General features: G+C 44.6%; 1 pseudogene; it reads left to right on the top strand.

The window, feature by feature from the left end:
• Window positions 1-15023: 15023 nt before the first annotated feature.
• Window positions 15024-18283, top strand: LOC133543299 (uncharacterized; annotated as a pseudogene).
• The last annotated feature ends 7781 nt before the right edge of the window (window positions 18284-26064 follow it).

The following is a 26064-nucleotide window of genomic DNA, read 5'->3' on the forward strand; positions in this document are numbered from 1 at the left end:
CTACATTGGGTCTTATACGGGTTGGAGGACGCCTGCCCCGTTTAGACAGCTCTAGCCCCACTGACATTCATCCAATATTGTTAGATCCCCGTCATGCAGTCACCACACTCCTCATTAAAGAGATGGATGCTCAACTACACCACCCTGGACCTGATAGAGTGTTTGCAGAGATGAGGCGCTACTACTGGGTTCTGCGAGGAAGGCAGGCTATCAAAAAGTACCAGAGAGCTTGTGCTGATTGCATGAAGTGGAGAGGGAAGCCAGTGGTGCCGAGAATGGCAGACCTGCCCTCAGCGCGTCTGCGGCTGCTCAAGCCTCCATTCTTCTCAACAGGCGTGGACTGCTTTGGTCCGTACATGGTCAAGGCTGGGAGGCGAAGTGAAAAGCGCTGGGGGATCATTTTCAAATGTCTCACGACGAGATGTATACATCTAGCGATCCGGCGGCGTTATACCCATGATCCGCCGGGCAGCGTCCGGGAAACCAAAGTCTTTGGGTTCCGGGGGGAGTATGGTTGCAAAGCTGAAACTTAAAGGAATTGCTCACTAGCCTCGACACAGATGCTTTCCTCCTCGCACTGAGACGATTCATCGCACGAAGAGGCACTCCCTTTGAGGTCTTCTCTGACCAGGGGACTAACTTCAGAGGGGCAGATAAGGAGCTGAAGGAGGCCTTTGCCGCAATGGAATCACAGTTGCAGGAGCGGCTTGCAGAAAAACGGATTAAGTTCCGTCTTAACCCACCCGCATCTCCCCACTTTGGTGGCGTCTGGGAGCACGAGATTCAATCAGTCAAGAAATTCCTACAAGTGGTCATAGGTGCATAAGTGCTGCAAGAAGAGGTCCTGCTCACACTCCTCATCGAGGTGGAAGGCGTCCTCAATGCCAAACCTTTAGGATTTGTATCCTCTGATGTGGCCGATCCAGACCCAGTGACTCCCAACATGTTGTTGATGGGGCGGCAGGATGCCTCTCTTCCACAAGTTGCCTATGCTCCTGACACCCTCACCAGGAGGCGCTGGCATCATTGCCAGATGATGGCCGACCACTTCTGGACACAGTTCATCAGGAACTACTATCCCTCTCTTCAAACCCGCCAGAGGTGGCGCCAACACACAGATCATCTCCCCCTGGACACAGTTGTGATGATTGTTGATCCTCAGCTTCCACGTGCTCACTGGCCAATGGGGAGGGTGGTTAAGCTAAATGCGAGTGATGATGGATGTATACGGACTGCTGAAATCAAAGTTGGCGAGAAGACTTACCTGAGACCAGTTGCTCGGCTGGTACAGCTGTCAGCTCTTCCTGACGATAATCCTGGTTAAAGGACTGTTGTGGGAATTTATATTTGTTTCAAAATAGCCATGCTATTTAGGGGGCGGCTGTTATAAATTCCATTTGTCAGAGATTAAGATAAAAGATAAAGTTCTTTATTTAATATGTTAATTGTTGAATATAATTGACTATTATTGTTGACGTAACAAGCTATTAATATAGTCATGCACCTTTAAGTTGAGTCTGTTTTAAGTCAGGCAGTTTACCGGGCAGCTATGTTTACTTCTCGGGATCCTTGAGTCGGTGTGTAGAACTGTGTGTGTATTTGGAGAGTGTACTTAGCTACTGCTGCTAAAAAGTTACATAAAGAAGTTGAAACGTAAAAACGGTGTCCTTATTCCCTTACCGGAGTACGCTCACGGATGAAGAGTCCCAGCACAACAACAACATCATAACATCCATATGGTTCTTTAATATACATATATATATATATATATATATATATATATAATGTTTGAAATTGGCTCGTAAATAACTTCAGCAACCAGTCATCAACATAATGCAATTGCTGCAACATGATCCTTTAGGCCAGTGGTTCTCAAATGGAGGTACGCGTACCCCCGGGGGTACTTGAAGGTATGCCAAGGGGTACGTGAGATTTAAAAAAAATATTCTAAAAATAGAAACAATGCAAAAATCATTTATAGATATATGTTTTGAAGAATACTTCAACAAAATATGAATGTAAGTTCATAAACTGTGAAAAGAACTGCAACAATGCAATTACTCAGTGTTGACAGCTAGATTTTTTTCATAAGTATTGACGTTAAAGATTTCTTTTTTGTGAAGAAATTCTTAGAATTAAGTTGATGAATCCAGATGGATCTCTATTACAATCCCCAAAGAGGGCACTTTAAGTTGATGATTACTTCTATGTGTAGAAATCTTTATTTATAATTGAATCACTTGTTTATTTTTCAACAAGTTTTTAGTTATTTTTATATCTTTTTTCCCAAATAGTTCAAGAAAGACCACTACAAATGAGCAATATTTTGCACTGTTATACAATTTAATAAATCAGAAACTGATGACATAGTGCTGTATTTTACTGCTTTATCTCCATTTTTCAACCAAAAATGCTTTGCTCTGATTAGGGGGTACTTGAATTAAAAAAATGTTCACAGAGGGTACATCACTGAAAAAAGGTTGAGAACCACTGCTTTAGGCAACCGCATCCCTATAGAGATGGACCTGTGGGACAGAAATAGCTGTTTTACTCCACAGGGCCTGTGCCCGTTTGCCACTACCAGCTTAGGAGACTCTGACTCTGTCTTTTCTTGCATCTACCAGTGATTCCAAACAAAAATTTAAATTCAAAGAGCCCCATTGTTTACAAAATGCTAGTTATTCAAAAAGTTGTAGTGTGTTGAGCTCAAAGGACCACAATATATATAAATAAAAATGGGTAACATCATTTCATGCTACTGTGTAACACAAACTATTAGCTTACTAGATATTCCTTGAAGAATGTGTCTGGATCTTCATTGAGACAGATAACAATGCTTCTCAGGATCCCTCCTGTCGTCACACTAAAGCAGGGGTGAAAAATCAAAACATAATTTATCTAAATATTGGTGCAACAGTGGCACAGGGAGAGGGGCAAGTTCACGAGAGTGTGTAAAGTAAACTAGATAAATATATAATATAAATATATATATCTTATATATATAAATAAATAATGATAAATGGGTTGTACTTGTATAGCGCTTTTCTACCTTCAAAGTACTCAAAGCGCTTTGACACTACTTCCACATTTACCCATTCACACACACGTTCACACACTGATGGAGGGAGCTGCCATGCAAGGCGCTAACCAGCACCCATCAGGAGCAAGGGTGAAGTGTCTTGCTCAAGGACAGAACGGACATGACGAGGTTGGTACTAGGTGGGGAATGAACCAGGGACCCTCGAGTTGCACACGGCCACTCTCCCACCTCGCCACGCCGTCCCTTGTGTATATATATATATATATATATATATATATATATATACACTTCTTTGATTCGTTGCCCACCTTTGCTTTAGAAGATCTGCATCAGCTTGAGTGAAATGTGGTCCAGATGTTTATAAACTTTGACTGCAGTGGCTTTGCGCAGGAACTATACTATAAACGTATAGTTTAAGTTTATACACCTAATTAATTAGATTGGCATAGGACAGTGGACAAGTTCATCAGTTAGTGACTTCTGAACTTGTAGTTTATGATGCTGAAATACATACGAAACTGAAGCTGTTTTGACAGGCCAAGATGCTGTACTCAATATGTAGTGAAATTCAGAAAGGACCTCATCAATACCTGACTTTAAAATATGAACAATATTTCCTAACCTCAATAAAATGCAAGCAATTACCTGCTCAATAGATATTTGCAGGTTCGATTATGTTGCATCATTACATTTATGTGTTTCAAATTCACGATCTGCATCGACAGACTTTATGGCCCAGCTTCAGATTTGTCTGACTCCTGCACCTGACCTCTTGTGCTGACAACATTAGCTTTAAAAATTACCAATGAATGTCGGTTGTGTTTCCTATTTTTGTGTGTTAAATGTACTGTATACATTTTTTTTAAATGAGCAACCTAAAAACATACATGGAACCGTTTCATTACGCCTTAGATGTTGATTTATGTGTTGAAAATATCCCATTTCCGTTATTAGGTCTTTGCATGTGCACACATGACACTTGAATGTAGTTACTTCTGCTGTTTTGGGAGTTTGCGGCTTACCATGAACTTTGTGTGTATGATTTAGTAGCTTACTCCATGATAGTGATAACTGCCCCTTAAATGCCCATGAGTTTTCCTAAAATGCTGCAACAACAAATACCTGCTAGCTAGTTCCAAACTGCATTCTTTACACTGCCACATTCATAATCATAGAGAAAAAAGAGAATTAGCATATATCACATCAAAAGAGATCAGCTTGTACCAGCATTAAACACATAACCTATTACTTACAATCACTAGGCTGCCACAAGGAGCTTGAAAAAAATGATCAATCTGCAAAAGATGAAGAATACCCAGAAATGCAGACAAGTTGAAATTGAATAAGAACTCTGACCAATAAAACAAGATAACATTTGTACATTTAGGATTGACTACCAATTTTTTGACAAACAAATAATTGGAAAATGAACGTGAGGAGCGGCGTTAGCGGGGAAGATTTCTGCATGCATTTCTGTCCGACTGTCGTGTCAATAATCTTCCCCGCTCACGCCACTCCTCACGTTCATCCCGGCCTGACTTATGTAATAGTGAGGGAAAGTTCGTCCACCTCACACACATCTTGCAGTTTTTCGACTGCCGTGTTCATGTGTAGACTATTAAGCAAGTGCACATTCTGGAAGTTACCAAACTAGCATGAAAACTCGGACTTTAAAAGTAAACTTCGCCCCCACAAACAATTCACGAAATGTGGTAGAAAGCGGTACTACAGCTTTGCGTACTGTGGACCAAATAAACCTAGTTCGGTCACAGAGTTCCTATTTGATTTTGTCAGAGAACTACAGGAGCTAGAGGATGGGTTTTGCTTTGAAGATAAGAATCTTAAAATTGAGCTTTACACAGTAATCTGTGATACCCCTGCACGGGCCTTTGTTGAAAAAAACTAAAGCCCACAATCGTGCGATAAGAACGACGCACCAGGGCGTGTGTCGTTCCTTGGACCAGAGCACCCCCTTAGAACTGACATCTCATTTAACCTGAAGGTTGATGAAGGGCCACGTCCATTTCAACACGTCAAGGTTGGCATGGTAACGCAGTTTCCCTTAGATTATATGCATCTAGTGTTTGGGCATTGTAAGGAAACTGCTCCTAACTTGGCTCCGAGGTCCGTTAAAGGGGAACATTATCACAATTTCTGAAGGGGTTAAAACCAATAAAAATCGGTTCCTGTGGTTTATTTTATTTTTCGAAGTTTTTCAAAAAATTTTACCAATCACGCAATATCCCGAAAAACGGCTTCAAAGTGCCTGATTTACACCATTGCTATATCCACCCGCCTATTGTCCTGTGATGTCACTGCGTGAAGCCACCAAATACGAACATGGCGGATAGCACAGAAAGGTATAGCATGGTAGCTCTGATTCAGACTCAGATTTCAGCGCCGTAAGCGATTCAACAGATTACGCATGTATTGAAACGGATGGTTGGAGTGTGGAGGCAGGTACCGAAAACGAAATTAAAGAAAAAACAGAAGCTTTTGAGCCATATCACGACAGACAGCAGCACGGGAGGAAGCGCGGACGAATTCGGCGATCGCCTTCCAACCAACGACTGGTATGTGTTTGTTTGGCATTAAATGTGGGTGGAGGGAAAGGCTGGATGCAAATATAGCTACAAATGAGGCATAATGATGCAATATCTACATACAGCTAGCCTAAATAGCATGTTAGCATCAATTAGCTTGCAGTCATATGTCTGATTAGCACACTCCACATAAGTCAATGGCATCAACAAAACTCACCTTTGTGATTTCGTTGACTTTATCGTTGGAAATGCATCTTCGAGTGTCCACACATTCTTGTCATCTCTGTGCCATCTCTGTCGTAGCATAGCTGTGTGCAGAACAAACATCGCATCTTTTGGCCACTGGTGAAACTTGAATCCGTCCCTATTCGTGTTGTTACACCCGACGAGGCATAATGTCTCCAAGGTACGGAAAACAGTCGAAAAAACTGAAAATAACAGAGCTGATTTGACTTGGTGTGTGTAATGTGTTTGAGAAAATGGCGGATTGCTTCACGTGGTGACGTCACGGGTGAAAGGTCATTGCTCCGACAGCAGACCTCCCACATTAAAGAAGAAGAGGAGGAAAACAGCGTCAGTCAGGAGGGAGAGCATAATGAAGACTGTTGGAGTCCCCAGTGACTGGTGTCCCTGTGAAGTTTAAATCGCCAAATTCACCCTTTTTAGAGTTCGGAAATCGGTTAAAAAAACATATGGTCTTTTTTCTGCAACAGCAAGGTATGTATTGACGCTTACATAGGTCTGGTGATAATGTTCTCCTTTAACCGGAAGACTGCCGGCATTAATAGCAGACAGGATGTCTGACTTTAATATTGACCTAATGATCTCTGACAAGCAAATGTCCATTGATGACTTCATTGATACAATGTTCAGCATTAGTTTATATCCTAAAATCACAAAGTCAAGCAGAATCATAGGACACTGTGCCACGCTTATTGATCGTATTGTTACCAATGATTTTGATAACAACATTACGAGTGGTCTACTTATATCCAACAATTGTGATCATCTGCCAGTTTTTGCAATATATGATGGAAACTCCAAAAAGAAGAACATTTTTAATAGCTTTATTAAAAATGGTACTAAGAGGGATTGCCCCCAATAATTCTTAGACACACTGATAGAAAACAATAAAATGAATAATAATATACAGGAGTTGAACATGATTAGTAAGAAGTCTGATTAAAAAGGTGTGTTCTTAGCCCTATTTTAAAAATATCAGACAGGCTGTTCACAGGTGGGGGCCATAGGAGAATATAACACCCACTCTCTGTCAAATAGTCAAAAACAGATCAGTCAAAATGGTTTATGACCTCTAAGCCACGCCCCCGGATTTTGGTTTGATCAATAGGTCACTTGATTGTATGATTTGACTGATCGATCCATTAATAAATGATAAATGATAAATGGGTTGTATTTGTATAGCGCTTTTCTACCTTCAAGGTACTCAAAGCGCTTTGACACTACTTCCACATTTACCCATTCACACACACATTCACACACTGATGGAGGGAGCTGCCATGCAAGGCGCCAACCAGCACCCATCAGGAGCAAGGGTGAAGTGTCTTGCTCAGGACACAACGGACGTGACGAGGTTGGTACTAGGTGGGATTTGAACCAGGGATTTGAACCAGGGTTGCGCACGGCCACTCTTCCACTGCGCCACGCCGTGACAATGTGTTTAACAGTCTGATTTGTCAGATGTCAGTTGTTTTGAAAATCTATGAAGGATTTGTCTGTCATCTCATGTATCTAATATATTTCATTTAACAGTAACGTGTATGTGAACTATACACTTTATAAAACTCCTAAAAAATGGAGAGGGTACTACTTTAGACGTGTTATTGTGTGTGTGTGTGTTTGTTTTTTTGTGGGCCCACCCAGGAAGGATAGGAGAATGTCTTGGCTCAGTTTTTTTCCTTGCGTGCCACTTCAGAGTTGAAACAAACACATTCGGAAAAGTTCTGATTATTTCTCATAAAAGTCATTGTAATGTGTCTCTCAGACATCTGTGAAGAACATCTTCTATCTGAGCAACAGGAGTGGAGCTTCAGGATTGTAAAGGAGGAGCCGCAGCCCTCTTACTTTAAAGAGGAAGACAAGGACCCACTCTCCCCCCACTTCAAAGAGGAAGAGGAAGTGCCAGAGACCCCACACTTTAAACAGAACACTTTAAAAGGCAAGAAGAGGTGCCACATTAAACAAGAAGAGGAGGAACACAGCGTCAGTCGGCAGGGAGAGCATAATGAAGACTGTTGGAGTTCTCAGTGACTGGTGTCCCTGTGACGAGTGAAGATGATGAGGTCAAAGGTTAAAGTGAGGTGAAGAGAGAGGCGGAGCCTCCAAGCAGCGCTGATAACACGTCAAGGTTAACATGATAATGCAGTTTCCCTTAGATTATATGCATCTAGCGTGTTTGGGCATTGTAAGGAAACTGCTCCTAACTTGGCTCCGAGGTCCGTTAACCTTAAGACTGCCGGCATTAATAGCAGACAGGATGTGAGGCAAACTCCAGTCAATGAGGCCCTAAGTGCCAATTGAGTTTGTCAGGAGACCAAGGGAGTTGGACCGTTGGAAGGCAACTGAATTTCGACAGTTCTTATCTCGGGATTCTAAGTACATTACTGTCAAATTGGAAACAACATTACTTTTTGTTTTTGCAAACCTTACCAAATGTTTTTTTTTTCCAGTAAAATTCACAAAGATACATTTCTTCAGGCATTATTAGACATTTTGCATGTGTATTTTTGGAGTTATGTTTCAAAAACTGTCATATGGAGTGTGACCAATATGAGGCCAGTAAAACCTAATTTGTGTATTTTTGAACCTTTCCAAAATACCTGATTCTGGTAAAACTCACATAAATTCAATTTACAGGCTTTTTTAGACAGAGTTCATGTTTGGTTTTGGAGTTATGTTTATAAACCTTTCATATTTAGTATGACAGTTATACTTTTATATTAAATTAAAAAAAATAACTAGTGTCTTTGCAAACCTTACAAAATATAATTTTTCTTGTACAACAAACAAAGATACATATCTCTATGCATTATTAGCCATTTTACATGTGTTGTTTGGAAGTTATGTTTAAAAAACAATCATATCGAGTGTGACCAATATGAGGCCAGTAAAACCTCATTTTTGTATTTGGGAACCTTTCCAAAATACCTTATTCTGGTAAAATTCACATAAAGTCAATATTATAGGCTTTTGTAGACAGATTTCATGTTTGGTTTTGGAGTTAAGTTAATAAACCTTTCATATTTAGTATTACAGTTATACTGTTATATTGAATAAAAAAACTAACTTGTGCCTTTGCAAACCTCACAAAAGATCAATTTTCCAGTACAACTAACAATGGCATTATTAGCCATTTTGCATGTGTTGTTTAGAAGTTATGTTTGAAAACATTTTTATTGCTTTTTTTTCGCATTATCTCAGGATTCTAATTATTGTCATATTGAGTGAAAAACTACTTTTTGCATTTGCAAGTTTTAAAAAAGCATATGTTTTTAGCAAAACTCCCAAAGATGCATTATTTCAGGCATTATTAGCCATTTTTCATGTGTGGTTTAGAAGTTATGTTTAAATAACTGTCATATTGAGTGGTACAGTATACAGTCATATTGAGTAAAACCCAATTTTTGTTTTTGCAAACCATAGAAAAAAAAAACGTTTCTAGTAAAACTCACATGGATTCAATATCACAGGCATTTTTAGATATTTTGCACGTTTGGATTAGGAATAATGTTGGAACACAGTTTTATTGATTTTTCGCAATATCTCATAATTGTATGTACTTTCCTGTCAAATTGAGTAAAACGTTACTTTTTGTTTTTGCAAACCTTACCAAATGTTTTTTCAAGTAAAACTAGCAAAGATACATTTTTTCAGGCATTATTACACATTTTGCATGTGTTGTTTAGAAGTTATGTCTGAATACATATTTATTGCATTTTTCGCTTTATCTCAGGATTCTAAGAACATTAATGTCATATTGAGTAAAAAACTACTTTTTGCATTTGCAAGATTTGAAAAAGCATATATGTTTCGAGTAAAACTCCCAAAGATGCATTATTTCAGGATTTATTAGCCATTTTTCATGCGTGGTGTAGGAGTTACGTTTAAATAACTGTCATATTGAGTGTTACAGTATGCAGTCATATTGAGTAAAACCAAATTTTTGCATTTGCAAACCATAGAAAAAGAACTGTATATAGTAAAACTCACATGGATTCAATATCACAGGCATTTTTGGACATTTTGCACGTTTGGATTAGGAGTTATGTTGGAATACATTTTTTTTTCTTTTTTCGCAGTATCTCAGGATTCTAAGTACATTACTGTCAAATTGGGTAAAAAAAAATCACTTTTTGTTTTTGCAAACTTTACCAAATGTTTTTTTTCCAGTGGAACTCACAAAGATAAATTTCTTCAGGCATTATTAGACATTTTGCATGTGTATTTTTGGAGTTATGTTTAAAAAAACAATCATATCGAGTGTGACCAATATAAGGCCAGTACAATATAAGGCCTGACAAACTCCGATCCACTCTGCCCCCATTTGTACACAAGACTCCTAGGTACTTGAAGTCCTCCACTTGGGGCAGGGTTCTCCTCTCCAACCCGGAGATGGCACTCCACCCTTTTCCGGGAGAGAACCATTGACTCGGACTTGGAGGTGCTAATTCTCATTGGGGTTGCTTCACACTCAGCTGCGAACCGATCCAGTGAGAGCTGAAGATCCCGGCCAGATGAAGCCACCAGGACCACATCATCTGCAAAAAGCAGAGACCTAATCCCATGGCCACCAAACCGGAACCCCTCAACACCTTGACTGCGCCTAGAAATTCTGTCCATAAAAGTTATGAACAGAATCGGTGACAAAAGGCAGCCTTGGCGGACTCCAACCTACTGCAGGTAATGCGGACCGAGCTCTGACACTGTTCGTACAGGGAGCGGACCGCAACATTAATACAGTCCGATACCCCATACTCTCTGAGCACTACCCACAGGACTTCCCGAGGGACACGGTCGAATGCCTTCTCTAAGTCCACTAAGTCCACTAAGCACATGCACCCTCAAGAACTCTGCCGAGAGTATAGAGCTGGTCCACAGTTCCACGACCAGGACGAAAACCACACTGTTCCTCCTGAATCCGAGGTTCGACTATCCGGCGTAGCCTCCTCTCCAGTACACCTGAATAAACCTTACCGGGAAGGCTGAGGTGTGTGATCCCACGATAGTTGGAACACACCCTCCGGTCCACCTTCTTAAAGAGAGGAACCACCACCCCAGTCTGCCAATCCAGAGGTACTGCGATGCTGCAGAGTCTTGTCAACAGCATCCAGAGCCTTAAGGAACTCTGGGCGGATCTCATCCACCCCTGGGGCCTTCCCATCGAGGAGCTTTTTAACTACCTCAGCAACCTCAGCCCCAGAAATAAGAGAGCCCACCACAGAGTCCCCAGGCACTGCTTCCTCACAGGAAGACGTATTGGTGGGATTGAGGAAGTCTTCAAAGTATTCCTTCCACCTATCCACATCATCCGCAGTTGAGGTCAGCAGAACACCATCCGCACCATACACGGTGTTGACAGTGTACTGCTTCCCCTTCCTGAGGCGGCGGATGGTGGTCCAGAATCGCTTCGAAGCTGTCCGGAAGTTGTTGTCCATTGCTTCCCCGAACTCCTCCCATGTCCGAGTTTTTGCCTCCACAACAGCTGAAGCCGCAAACCGTTTGGCTTGTCAGTACCTGTCTGCTGCCTCCGGAGTCCTATGAGCCAAAATAACCCGATAGGACTCTTTCTGCAGCTTGACAGCATCCCTCACCGCCGGTGTCAACCAACGGGTTCTCGGATTACCGCCACGACATGCACCAACTACCTTGCGGCCACAGCTCCAATCAGCTGCCTCGACATGGTCCAGTGACATGGTCCCTTGTGACATGTTCAAAGTTCTTGCGGAGTTGGGAATTGAAACTCTCTCTGACAGGAGACTCTGCCAGACGTTGCCAGCAGACCCTCACAATGCGTTTGGGCCTGCCAGGTCTGTCCGGCATCCTCCTCCACCATCGCAGCCAAGTCACCACTAGGTGGTGATCGGTAGAAAGCTCCGCCCCTCTGTTAACCCAAGTGTCCAAAACATGAGGCTGCAAACCCGATGACACAACTACAATCATGGATCTGCGGCACAGGGTGTCCTGGTGCAAAGTGCACATATGGACACCCTTATGTTTGAACATGTTTTTTTTATGGACAATCTGTGACAAGCACAAAAGTCCAATAAAAAAATACCACTCGGGTAAAAATGAGGGCGGCATTCTTCCCAATCACGCCTCTCCAGGTTTCATTGTCATTGCCAACATGAGCGTTGAAGTCCCCCAGTAGGACAAGGGAATCACCCGGGAGAGCACTCTCCAGTACTCCCTCGAGTGTATCCAAAAAGGGTGGGTATTCTGAACTGCTGTTTGGTGCGTAAGCACAAACAACAGTCAAGACCCGTCCCCCCACTGGGTTGAACTCCAACGTGCAGGGTTTGAGCCAGGGGGGTAACAAGAATTGCCACCCCAGCCCGTCGCCGCTCCCTGCGGCAACGCCAGAGTGAAAGAGAGTCCAGCCCCTCTCGTGAGAAGTGGTTCCAGAGCCGTTGCTGTGCGTCGAAGTGAGTCCGACTATATCCAGCCGTAACTTTCCACTTCGCTCCTGAAGGAGCTCAGGCTCCTTCCCCCCAGTGAGGTGACGTTCCACGTCCCAAGAGCTAGCTTCTGTAGCCGAGGATCGGACCGCCAAGTGCCCTGCCTTCGGCTGCTGCCCAGCTCACATCGCACCCGACCTCTCTGGCCCCTGCTATGGGTGGTGAGCCCATTGGAGGGGTGACCCACGTTGCCTTTTTGGTGGCCAACCACCAGGCACTCGCCATCGTGCCCCACCTCCGGGCTTGGCTCCAGAGGGGGGCCCCAGCGACCCGCGTCCGGGCGATGGAAATCTGGGTCCATGCTTTGCCTCCTTCAGATTGGTCTTCGAGCTGCTCTTTGTCTGATCCCTCACCTAGGACCAGGGGAGCATAAAGCCCCAGAACAACATAGCTCCTAGGATCATTGGGACACGCAAACTCCTCTACCATGAGTGGCAGCTTAGAGAGTATGACAATTATACTGTTATATTGAACAAAAAAAACTACCTTGTGTCTTTGCGAACCTTAAAAAAGATAATTTTTCTAGTACAACTGACAAAGATAAATATCTCTAAGCATTATTAGCCATTTTGCATGTTTTGTTTAGAAGTTATGTTTGAATCCTTTCTTTGCTTTTTTTGCATTATGTCAGGATTGTAAAAACATTATTGTCATACTGAGTAAAAAAAACCTTACATTTTGCATTTGCAAGATTCAAAAAAGCATGTTTTGAGTAAAACTCCCAAAGATGCATTATTTCAGGTTATATTGGCCATTTTTCATGTGTGGTTTACGAGTTGTGTTTAAAAAACTGTCATATTGAATGTTACAGTATACAGTCATATTAAGGAAAACCACATTTTTGTATTTGCAAACCATGGAAAAACAACTGTTTCTAGTAAAACTCACATGGAGGGGAGAATGCCGGACGGACCTGGCAGGCCCAAACGCATTGTGAGTGTCTGCTGGGAACGCCTAGCAGAGTCTCCTGTCAGAGAGTTTCAATTAACACCCCTGGAAAATTTTGAACATGTCACGAGGGAGGTGCTGGACATTGAGTTTGAGTGGACCATGTTCTGTGCCTCTATAGTCGAGGCGGCTGATTGGAGCTGTGGCCGCGGTGGTAATCCTAGAACCAGCTGGTGGACACCAGTAGTGAGGGATGCCGTCAAGCTGAAAAAAGAGCCCTATCAGGTCCTTTTGGCTCATGGGACTCCAGAGGCAGCGGACAGGTACTGACAGGCCAAGCAAAGTGCGGCTTCAGCAGTCGTGGAGGCAAATTCTGGACCACGAGAAGGGGGGAGAAGCAGTGCACTGTCAACGCCGTGTATGGTGAGGATGGTGTGCTTTTGACCTCTACTGCGGCTGTTGTGGATCAGTGGAGGGAATACTTCAAAGACTTGCTCAATCCCGTGTCTTCCTATGAGGAAGCAGTGCCTGGGAATCTGTGGGGGGCTCTCCTTTTTCTGGGACTGAGGTTGCCAAGGTAGTTAAAAAGCTCCCGGCAGCAAGGCCCCAGGGGTGAAATAGATCTGCCTTAAGGAACTCCTTAAGGCTCTGGAGGCTGTGGGGCTGTCTTGGTTGACCAAACTCTGCAACATCGCGTGGACATCGGGGGCAGTACCTCTGGATTGGCAGACCGGGGTGGTGGTTCCTCTCTTTAAGAAGGGGAACCGGAGGGTGTGTTCCAATTACTGTGGGATCACCCTCCTCAGCCTTCCCGGTAAGGTTTATTCATGTGGACTGGAGAAGAGGCTGTGCCGGATAATAAAATCTCAGGTCCAGGAAGAACAGTGTGGTTTTCGTCCTGGTCATAGAACGGTAGACCAGTTCTATACTCTCGGTAGGGTCCTTGAGTGTGCATGGGAGTTTGCCCAACCAGTGGCCTTCGACTGTATCCCCTGGGAAGTCCTGTGGGGAGTGCTAAGGGAGTATGGGGTGTCAAACTGTCTGTTTGTGGCGGTCATGGCGTTGTGGGAAATTGATCAATTGAAACAGGCAATGTGGAAGGCTCTTCAAAATAATAATATTTTTTACTGGGTAAATGGTGAAAGGCTATTGCGCAGTCTGCATTCAATTTCCATGGTATAATGTTTCAGGCTGTCTGCGCAAAGGGCTATCAAACACTTTAACCTGGCATGAATTGTATGTTGTCTTCACTTGTTTATCATAATTTAGACAGACATGTGTAAGACTCTTTAAACATACTTCTATTTTTACTGTTTCATTGGTTTCTTCTCAACCCTGTGACCACAGAAAAAACTGAAAGTCGGACCAGCACATCCTTTTTTAGTGACCACATGTACGACTTGCGTAATACTTCAAACACAGATGCGTTACCAACAGGATTGGAACCTGTGCGGGGAGAACCCCAGGGGATTTGTAGTCCATCGAATTATCCTTTCGGCCATGATAAAAGGTTTCAGGTTGTGTGCGCTAAGGGATATCAAACACTTTGGCATGCCATTGATTTAATGTTGTCTTGTGGCGGGCACTAGGACCATGCTCACACCCAGCAGAAGGGGTTTGGTTTGTTCTCCTAGGAGACACTTTAAAAGTGCATGTTGTTTCGTGTTTGTCAGTATTTTCATGTTGGCAGTCTACAATAAAGACCTTGAAGAGACAACGTTCTGTTTCTTGCATTTGCCACATTGGTGACCCCAATGCAGAAGAGGTGTCTTCATCGGCCATGTCGCCCCATCTCCAGCAACCTGTGACTCCAGCAACCTGCATGCTTCCGTAGTTCTGGCCTAGCAACCCGGCGTCATGGTTTCAGCATTTCGAATGTCTCTTCAACCTGCGAGGTATCCCGGTATCACTTGGTTGTGACATCACTCGACCAGACAACCACTCACCGCGCGATGCAGCTTTTGCGAAACCCTCCACAGAGCGGCAAGTACCAAGGACCTCCTGCTTCGGAGGTTCACACTGTCTGACGCTGAGAGGGCGGATAGACTTCCTACCCTGCCGGGCCTGGGCGATAGCACCGCCGAGGAGGGCGGGTTCATTTTCCCGCATCTTTTCTTGCAGCAGCTTCCACCTGCGGCCAGTGCGGTGCTAGCTAACTCCACTTCCCTGGCCTCCCGCGATTACCTGGGGCTTGGCTGAAGAAGCTGACCGGGTGCTAGTGGCTTCCAGACGGTTGACCGTGCAGAGCGTGGAAGTGCCCCCGCTGCAGACGATGGAGAACGCTGACCCAGCGGTAGTGGCGGGAGGCGCAAAGCAAACCCAGTGCTTCTTCCATCAACATTTTGGCGCCAAAGCTCGAGGGTGTGTCCCTCCTTGCTCATTCACGGCCCCGAGAAAACTCCATCGCCAGCGTTCAGTGGCGGCTGTGGGCGCTGGCGAAGCATGCGAGCGGCTTTTCATCGCTGACTCGTCGTCAAGGAGACGTTTCCTGGTGGACTCCGGTTCGCAAGTCAGCCTGCTACCTGCCACGGACGCGGACAAGGCGACAGGGGGCTGCGGGCCGCTGCTGAGTGCCGCCAAAGGCTCATCAATCGACACTTTCGGCTCCAGGTTGTTGACCGTGTGGTTCAATGGACGCAATTTCCAGTGGGATTTTATCATCGCCGCCATCACTGTCCCCATTATTGGCACAGATTTTCTGTGTGCTAATGGACTGCTTGTTGATATTGCTAACCGCCGATTGATTGATGCTGTGTCTTTTTCATCTTTTACATGTAAGGCAGGGGGACTTGGACCGTGTACACATGCTAATTATTCGATATCCAGTGACGTTGAACACTTCATTCCCAAGGTGGGCCCGCCAGTTTTTGCGCGCACGTGCTGTCTTGAGGCGACAAAATCGACCATTGCTAAAGAGGAGTTTGGTACTATGGAGCGTTTAGGTATCGTTAGGCATTCTAATAGCCTGTGGGTTTCGCCCTTGCACATGGTGCCTCAGTCAGACGGTTCCTGGCGCCCTTGTGGGGATTTTCGCCTCAACGCACGATCGCTACCCTATTCCGCACATACAGGACTTTTCGGCGCGCCTGGCTGGTGCCGCTATTTTTCAAAGGTAAACCTAGTTCGCGGTTATCACCAGGTCCTGGTGCGAGCTGAGGACGTGCCAAAGACCACAGTAATAACCCCGTTTGGGCTTTTTGAGTTCCTGCGTATGCCTTTTGGCCTGAAAGGGGCAGTACAAACCTTTCAAAGATTAATGGACTCAGTGTTGCGCGGGCTCACTTTTGTATTTGTTTATCTTGACAACATTTTGGTGGCGGGTCCTTCAGCTGAGGAGCACCAGTCACACCTAACACAGGTGTTCAAACGTCTTGACCAGCACGGCCTGATTGTCAATCCTTCTAAATGTCAGTTTGGGCTGTCAGAGATTGATTTTTTAGGTCACCGTACTTCGTCGCAGGGTGCGATTCCTTTGCCTTCGAAGGTGCAGGCGGTGGCAGATTTTCCTCGTTCCTCCACTGTCAAAGCTCTACAGGAGTTTTTGGGCATGATTAATTTTTATAATCGGTTCCTTCCGCGCGCTGCCCACCTCCTGCAGCCTCTTTATGGTGCCCTACGTAACAAAAAGGCAAGCGATTCCCTCGAATGGACTCCTCAGCGGGTCCAAGCTTTTCGGAGGGCTAAATCCGCACTCGCAGCGGCTGCTCTTCTCGCCCACCCTGTTTACACGGCGCCCGTGGCTTTGACGACGGATGCGTCTGACGTCGCTGTGGGTGTTGTGGTTGAGCACCGGGTGGCGAATATGTGGCAGCCTCTTGCGTTCTGCAGTCGCAAACTGCGAGAGAACGAGCGGAAGTACAGCGTATTTGACCGAGAATTGTTAGCACTGTATCTCGCAACACGCCACTTTCGTTTTCTGTTGGAGGGTCAATCTTTTACAGCTTTTGTTGACCATTAACCCCTGATGTTTGCCATGTCAAAGGTCACGGAGCCCTGGTCAGCCCGTCAGCAGCGTCACTTGTCGTCCATCTCTGAGTTCACTACAGAAATTCAGCACGTGGCTGGAAAGGCCAACCCTGTGGCTGACTGTCTCTCACGCGTACTCGTGTGCCCCGTACAGCTCGGTTTAAATTTTTCGGGAATGGCCGCTGACCAGTGGTGGTTGTGCAGGACGGCGGTCCCGCCCTCCTTTGTGATGTGTCCTCTGGCCGCCCTCGGTCTGTCGTCCCGGTAGACTGGCGCCGCTTGGTTTTTGACGCAATACACTCCCGGTCGCACCCTGGCGTTCGGGCTTCCGTCAAGTTGGTTGGTGCCAACTTGGTTGGGGCCAACTTGGTTGGTGCCAAGGATGTTAGGTAGTGGGCTGCCGCATGCGTGGCATGTCAGCGCGCCAAGGTCCACCGGCACACTAAGGCGCCCCTCGAACCATTTACGATTCCGGTCAGGCGGTTTGACCACGTGCATGTGGACTTAGTTGGCTCCCTCCCTCCGTCGCAGGGTTATACACACTAGCTAACGGTGGTAGATCGTACCACCAGATGGCCTGAAGCGGTTCCTCTTTCCTCCACTTCCTCTGTAGACGTTGCCCGTGGGTTTCTGTATCACACAAATTGGGGTGATATCGCCATCTGATATGATCCCAATTCGTGTCGGAGCTTTGGTCAGCGTTGGCGCAGTCATTGGGTGTGCAGGTGCACCGTACTACAGCCTACCATCCCCAAGCTAACGGCTTATGTGAACTTTTTCACCGGCCGCTTAAGGCGGCTCTGCGTGCGGAGCTCGTGGATAGCAATTGGGTGGACCGTTTGCTTAGGGTTATGCTCGGGTTGCGCTCGGCCCCTAAAGAGGATCTCGCTGCGGCCCCCGCTGAATGGGTGGTGCCCCGCGATCGTTTCCCTTTTGGCCGAGGGAGTCCTTGGCTCCTGGCCCAGTCCACCACTGTTTCCCTAAATCTTTTTTGCCATCGGAGCTTAAAAATGCCCGTTATGTGTTTGTTCATCACGATGCCCACCGTTCGCCCCTCCAACCCCCTTACGATGGCCCATTTAGGGTGCTGGAACACGGTCCTAAAATCGTTGTGCTGGATATGGGCGGGCGCAGGGAATGCGTTTCCATAGACAGGCTTAAACCGGCGCAGTGTGTTGCTGGTGAAGAAGTACTGCCGGGCCAAGTCCCCCGCCGAGGTCGCCCTCCAAATCCTGTTAGGGTTGAATGTTCTTCCCCACAGGGTACACCCGCTCCCCTGCGGGATAGACATTTCACCCGTTACGAAAGACGAGTGAAGCCCCTGGTAATGTTTTCCCCATAACTTGCTTTCTGGGTGTTTTTGGGGGTGGGCCATGCTCACACCCAGCAGAAGGGGTTTGGTTTGTTCTCCTAGGAGACACTTTAAAAGTGCATGTTGTGTTGTTTGTCAGTATTCTCATGTTGGCAGTCTACAATAAAGACCTTGAAGAGACAACGTTCTGTTTCTTGCATTTGCCACAGTCTTCACTTTTTTTTCATTATATAGAACATGGGTGTCAAACTCATTAGAGCTGGCCCGCCAGGATTATACAGCGGCAGTGCCACTGTAACACCGCATTCACCACTTATACTTATACTTGCCAACCCTCCTGATTTTCCTCTATACATACAGCGTGCCGGCAAAGTCACATAATATATGCGGCTCGTACACTCACCCACTCACTCACTCACACTCACTCACTCACTCACTCACACACACACACACACACACACACACACACACACACACACACACACACACACACACACACACACACACACACACACACACACACACACACACAAGTGAATGCAAGGCATATTTGTCAACAGCCATACCGGTCACACTGAGGGTGGCCGTATAAACAACTTTAACACTGTTAACAAATATGCGCCACACTGTGAAGCCACACCAAACAAGAATGACAAACACAATTCGGGAGAACAACCGCACCGAAACATGACATGAACACAACAGAACAAATACCCAGAAACCCTTGCAGCACTAACTCTTCCTGGACGCTACAATATCTACCCCCGCTACCAACAAACCCCGCCAGCCCCCCCTCATTATTTTATTTTAAAATGTATTAGCTAGTGGAAAAAGTTAATGTTGATATTTATATTAGAAGGCTGCAAACAGAAAAGAGGCATTACATTTTTTATTTAAATTGTATTTCTGTGATGTTTTTTCGTTTGTTTTTTGAAAGTTGATTTTGCACTATTAGCGTTGTTTAAACAAATAAGTGTAACAAACTGAGCAATAATTAACGTTTTATTCATTCACTTTCTCTTGCTACTTCAAAGCTTGAATGTTTGATTCATTCCTTATTGTTATTTTACTTTCAAATTTATTTTTGGCATGTGGAAAAAGTTTATTTTGATATTTACCTCAGAAGGCTGCAAATAGAACATTTTTATTTACATTTTTTTGATATGCCATTGATATTTTTTAATTATTGTTATTATTATTTGAAACTCAATTTTACATGTCACTATTAAGTTATATAAGCCTTGCTTGTTCAATATTCAATGCAAAACTTGTTTGGGTCCCTGCCGATGTGAACGGGACTCTCGCTGCTGTGTTGGATCCGCTTTGGACTGAACTCTCGCGGCTGTGTTGGATCCATTGTGGATTGAACTTTCACAGTATCATGTTAGACCCGCTCGACATCCTTTGCTTTCGTCCTCTCCAAGGTTCTCATAGTCATTATTGTCACCGACGTCCCACTGGGTCCTCATTGTCACCGACGTCCCACTGGGTGTGAGTTTTCCTTGCCCTTATGTGGGCCTACCGAGGATGTCGTAGTGGTTTGTGTTGTGGTTTGTGCAGCCCTTTGAGACACTGGTGATTTAGGGATATATAAGTAAACATTGATTGATTGATTGATATTAAAAGGTTAATTTGTTCAACCTTGGCCGCGGCTTTGTTCAGTTTAAAATTTTGGCCCACTCTGTATTTGAGTTTGACACCCCTGATATAGTGTAAAACTCTTCAAACATACTACTATTTTTGGTGATTCATTGATTTATTCTCAAACCTGTGACCACAGAAAAGACCTGCCCATCTCTTCGCGGTGATCTCATGTACGAGTTGTGTAGTCCTTCACAAACAGATGTATTACCAGCAGGCTTTGAATCTCCGCGGGGAGAACCCAATACATTTCTACTCCATGTGCCTTAACCACTCCACCATGATAACACACACACACTGACAATTTTGTGAAAGGCCTTCTTGCATTCTGGGCTGCAATGGACTAAACGTTGGATTCAATTGCCTTTATTTTTTTGTGTGAAATTGAACAATTGAGACAGACATATGTAAGGCTCTTCAAAGTAAGACTATTTTTTACTGGGTAAATGGTCATTTTAGGAACATTGTGACCACAGCAAGGTCAATGTCGCCGTTTATAAACCTTTCATATTTAGTATGACAGTTATATTGTTATATTGATTAAAAAAAACATTTGTGCCTTTGCAAACCTTACAAAATATATATTTTTTTGTAAAAATAGCAAAGATACATATCTCTAGACATTATCAGCCATTTTGCATGTGTTGTTTAGAAGTTATGTTTGAATACATTTTTATTGCTTTTTCCGCATTATCTCGGGATTGTAAGATCATTATTGTCTTATTGAGTAAAACACTACTTTTTGCATTTGCAAGATTGAAAAAAGCATATGTTTCGAGTAAACCTCCCAAACATGCATTATTTTAGGCATTATTAGCCATTTTTCATGTGTGGTGTAGTAGTTATGTTTAAGGTCATAGTGAGTGTTACACTATACAGTCATATTGAGTAAAACCTAATTTTTGTATTTGCAAACCATACAAAAACAACTCACATGGATTCAATATGGCAGGCATTTTTAGACATTTTGCACGTATGGATTAGAAATTATGTTGTGATATTGATTTTTATAGCTTTTTTCGCAATATCTCAGAATTGTAAGTACATTCCTGTCAACTTGAGTAAAAAATTACTCTTTGTTTTTGAAAACCTTACCAAATGTTTTTTTTCCCAGTAAAACTCACATTTTGCAAGTGTTTTTTTGGAGTTATGTTTTAAAAACTGTCATATTGAGTGTGACCAATATGAGGCCAGTAAAACCTAATTTTTGTATTTGTGAACCTTTCCAAAATACCTAATTCTGGTCAAACTCACATAAATTCAATACTACAGGCTTTTTTTTAGACATATTTCATGTTTGGTTTTGGAGTTAAGTTTATAAACCTTTGAAATTTAGTATGACAGTTATACTTTTATATTGAATTAAAAAAAACAACTTTTGTTTTTGCAAACCTTAGAAAAAAAATATTTTTCTAGTACAACTATACATATCTTTAGGCATTATTAGCCATTTTGCATGAGTTGTTTGGAAGTCATGTTTGAATACATTTTTATTGCTTTTTTTTTGCATTATCTCAGGATTCTAAAAACATTATTGTCATATTGAGCAAAAAATTCTTTTTGCATTTGCAAGATTTAAAAAAGCATATGTTTCCAGTAAAACTCCCAAAAATGCATTGTTTCAGCCATTATTAGCCATTTTTCATGTGTGGTTTAGAAGTTATGTTTAAATAACTGTAATATTAAGTGTTACAGTATACGTTTTATTGACTAAAACCTAATTTTTGTATTTGCAAACCATAGAAAAACAACTGTATCTAGTAAAACTCACATCGATTCAATTTCACAGGCATTTTTAGACATTTGGCACGTTTGGATTAGGAATTATGTTGTAATACATGTTTATTGCTTTTTTCGCAATATCTCAGAATTGTATGTACATTCCTGTCAAATTGAGTAAAAACATACTCTTTGTTTTCGCAAACCTTACCAAATGCTTTTTTTCCAGTAAAACTCACAATGATACATTTTTTCAGGCATTATTAGCAATTTTGCATGTGTATTTTTGGAGTTATGTTTCAAAAACTGTCATATTGAGTGTGACCAATATGAGGCCAATAAAACCAATTTTTATTTCATTTCTGAACCTTTCCAAAATACCTGAATATGGTAAAACTCACATAAATTAAACATTACAGGCTTTTTTAGGCAGATTTCATATTTTGTTTTGGAGTTTAGTTTATAAACCTTTCATATTTAGTATGACATACTGTTATATTGAATGCAAACAACTAACTTGTGCCTTTGCAAACCTTACAAAAAATATTTTTTCTAGTACAACTAACAAAGATACATATCTCTAGGCATTATTAGCCATTTTGCATGTGTTTTTTAGAAGTTATGTTTGAATACATTTTTATTGCTTTTTTCGCATTATCTCAGGATTCTAAGAACTTTATTGTCTTATTAATAAGTAAAACACTACTTTCTGCATTTACAAGATTTAAAAAAGCATATGTTTCGAGTAAAACTCCCAAACATGCATTATTTCAGGCATTATTAGCCATTTTTCATGTGTGGTGTAGGAGTTATGTTTAAATAACTGTCATATTGAGTGTTACAGTATACAGTCATATTGAGTAAAACCTAATTTTTGTATTTGCAAACCATAGAAAAACAACTGTATCTAATAAAACTCACATGGATTCAATATCAATGATAAATTTTTTCAGGCATTATTAGATATTTTGCATGTGTATTTTTGGAGTTATGTTTTAAAAACTCTCATATTGATTGTGACCAATATGAGGCCGGTAAAACTTCATTTTTGTATTTGTGAACCTTTCCAAAATACCTGATTCTGGTAAAACTCGCATAAATTCAATATATAGGCTTTTTTAGACAGATTTCACGTTTGGTTTTGGAGATATGTTTATAAATCTTTCATATTCCATCCATCCATCTTCTTCCGCTTATCTGAGGTCGGGTCGCGGGGGCAGCAGACTTCCCTCTCCCCAGCCACTTCGTCTAGCTCCTCCCGGGGGATCCCGAGGCGTTCCCAGGCCAGCCGGGAGACATAGTCTGCCCAACGTGTCCTGGGTCTTCCCCGTGGCCTCCTACCGGTTGGACGTGCCCTAAACACCTCCCTAGGGAGGCTTCGGTTGGCATCCTGACCAGATGCCCGAACCACCTCATCTGGCTCCTCTCGATGTGGAGGAGCAGCGGCTTTACTTGGAGTCCCTCCCGGATGACAGAGCTTCTCCCTCTATCTCTAAGGGAGAGCCCCGCCACGCGGCGGAGGAAACTCATTTCAGTCGCTTGTACCCGTGATCTTATCCTTTTGGTCATGACCCAAATATCATGACCATAGGTGAGGATGGGAATGTAGATCGACCGGTAAATTGAGAATTTTGCCTTCTGGCTCAGCTCCTTCTTCACCATAACGGATCGGTACAAAGTCCGCATCACTGAAGACGCCGCACCAATCCGCCTGTCGATCTCACGATCCACTCTTCCCCCAGTCATGAACAAGACTCCTAGGTACTTGAACTCCTCTACTTGGGGCAGGTTCTCCACCCTTTTCCGGGAGTGAACCATGAACTCGGACTTGCAGGTGCTGATTCACATTGGGGTCGCTTCACAGTCGGCTGCGAACCGATCCAGTGAAAGTCGAAGATTCCGGCCAGATGAAGCCATCAGGACCACATCATCTCCAAAAAGCAGAGACCTAATCGGAACCCCTAAACGACTGCGCCTAGAAATTCTGTCCATAAAAGTTATGAACAGAATCGCGGACAAAAGGCAGCCTTGGCGGAGTCCAACCCTCACTGGAAACGTGTCCGACTTACTGCGGGCAATGCGGACCAAGCTCTGACACTGATCATACAGGGAGCGGACCGCAACAATAAGACAGTCCGATACCCCATACTCTCTGAGCACTACCCACAGGACTTCCCGAGGGACACGGTCGAATACCTTCTCTAAGTCCACTAAGCACATGCAGACTGGTTGGCCAAACTCCCATGTACCCTCAAGAACTCTGCCGAGAGTATAGAGCTGGTCCACAGTTCCACGACCAGGACGAACACCACACTGTTCCTCCTGAATCCGAGGTTCGACTATCCGGCGTAGCCTCCTCTCCAGTACACCTGAATAAACCTTACCGGGAAGGCTGAGGAGTGTGATCCCACGATAGTTGGAACACATCCTCCGGTCCCCCTTCTTAAAGAGAGGAACCACCACCCCGGTGTGCCAATCCAGAGGTTCTGGATTGGCACGCGATGCTGCAGAATCTTGTCAACAGCATCCAGAGCCTTAATGAACTCCGGGCGGGTACAATCCACCCCTGGGGCCTTCCCACCGAGGAGCTTTTTAACTACTTCAGCAACCTCAGCCCCAGAAATAGGAGAGCCCACCACAGAGCCCCCAGGCACTGCTTCCTCATAGGAAGACGTGTTGGTGGGATTGAGGAGGTCTTCAAAGTATTCCTTCCACCTATCAACAACAGCCGCAGTTGAGGTCAGCAGAACACCATCCGCACCATACACGGTGTTGACAGTGTACTGCTTCCCCTTCCTTCCTGAGGCGGCGGATGGTGGTCCAGAATGTCTTCAAAGCCATCCGGAAGTCGTTTTCCATGGCTTCCCCGAACTGCTCCCATGTCCGAGTTTTTGCCTCCGCAACTGCTGAAGCCGCACACCGTTTGGCCTGTCGGTACCTGTCCGCTGCCTCCGGAGTCCTATGAGCCAAAACAACCCGACAGGACTCTTTCTGCAGCTTGACGGCATCCCTCACCGCCGGTGTCCACCAACGGGTTCTCGGATTACCGCCACGACAGGCACCAACTACCTTGCGGCCACGGCTCCAATCAGTTGCCTCGACAATAGAGGTGCGGAACATGGTCCAGTGAGAGCTGTCCCGCACCTCCCTCGTGGCATGTTCAAAGTTCCTTCGGAGGTGGGAATTGAAACTCTCTCTGACAGGAGACTGCCAGACGTTCCCAGCAGACCCTCACAATGCGTTTGGGCCTGCCAGGTCTGTCCGGCATCCTCCCCCACCATCGCAGCCAACTCACCACCAGGTGGTGATCGGTAGAAAGCTCTGCCCTTCTCTTCGCCCGAGTGTCTGAAGCTTGAGTCCGCAAATCCGATGACACTACTACAAAGTCGATCATGGATCTGTGGCCCAGGGTGTCCTAATGTCAAGTGCACATATGGACACCCTTAGGTTTGAACATGTTTTTTTAAAGGACAATCTGTGACAAGCACAAAGTCCAATATCAAAACACCACTCGGGTTCAGATGCGGGCGGCCATTCTTCCCAATCACGCCTCTCCTGGTTTCAGTGTCATTGCCAACATGAGTGTTGAAGTCCCCCAGTAGGACAAGGGAATCACCCGGGGGAGCACTCTCCAGTACTCCCTCCAGGGCACCCAAAAAGGGTCGGTACTCTGAACTGCTGTTTGGTGCATAAGCACAAACAACAGTCAGGACCCGTCCCCCCACCTGAAGGCGGAGGGAGGCTACACTTTCGCCCACTGGGTTGAACTCCAGGGTTTGAGCCGGGGGGAAACAAGAATTTCCACCCCGGCCCGTCGCCTCTCACTGCCGGCAACGGCAGAGTGGAAGAGAGTCGAGCCTCTCGAGAGAAGTAGTTCCAGAGCCATTGCTGTGCGTCGAAGTGAGTCCGACTATATCCAGCCGGAACTTCTCCACTTCGCGCACTAGCTCAGGCTCCTTCCCCCCCAGTGAGGTGACGTCACTCTTCTGTAGCCGAGGATCGGACCGCCAAGTACTGCCGCCCAGCTCACATCACACCCGACCTCTCTGGTCCATGCTATGGGTGGTGAGCCCATTGGAGGGGTGACCCACGTTGCCACTTCAGGCTGTGCCCGGCCGAGCCCCATGGGAACAGGCTCGGCCACCAGGCGCTGGCCATTGTTCCCCACCTCCGGTCTTGGCTCCAGAGGGGTGCTCTGGTGACCCGCGTCCGGACGAAGGAAATCTGGGTCCATGGTTTGTCTTCTTCATGTTGGTCTTC

Source organism: Nerophis ophidion, linkage group LG26 (genome assembly GCF_033978795.1).
Source record: "Nerophis ophidion isolate RoL-2023_Sa linkage group LG26, RoL_Noph_v1.0, whole genome shotgun sequence".
Taxonomy (NCBI): Eukaryota; Metazoa; Chordata; class Actinopteri; order Syngnathiformes; family Syngnathidae; genus Nerophis; species Nerophis ophidion.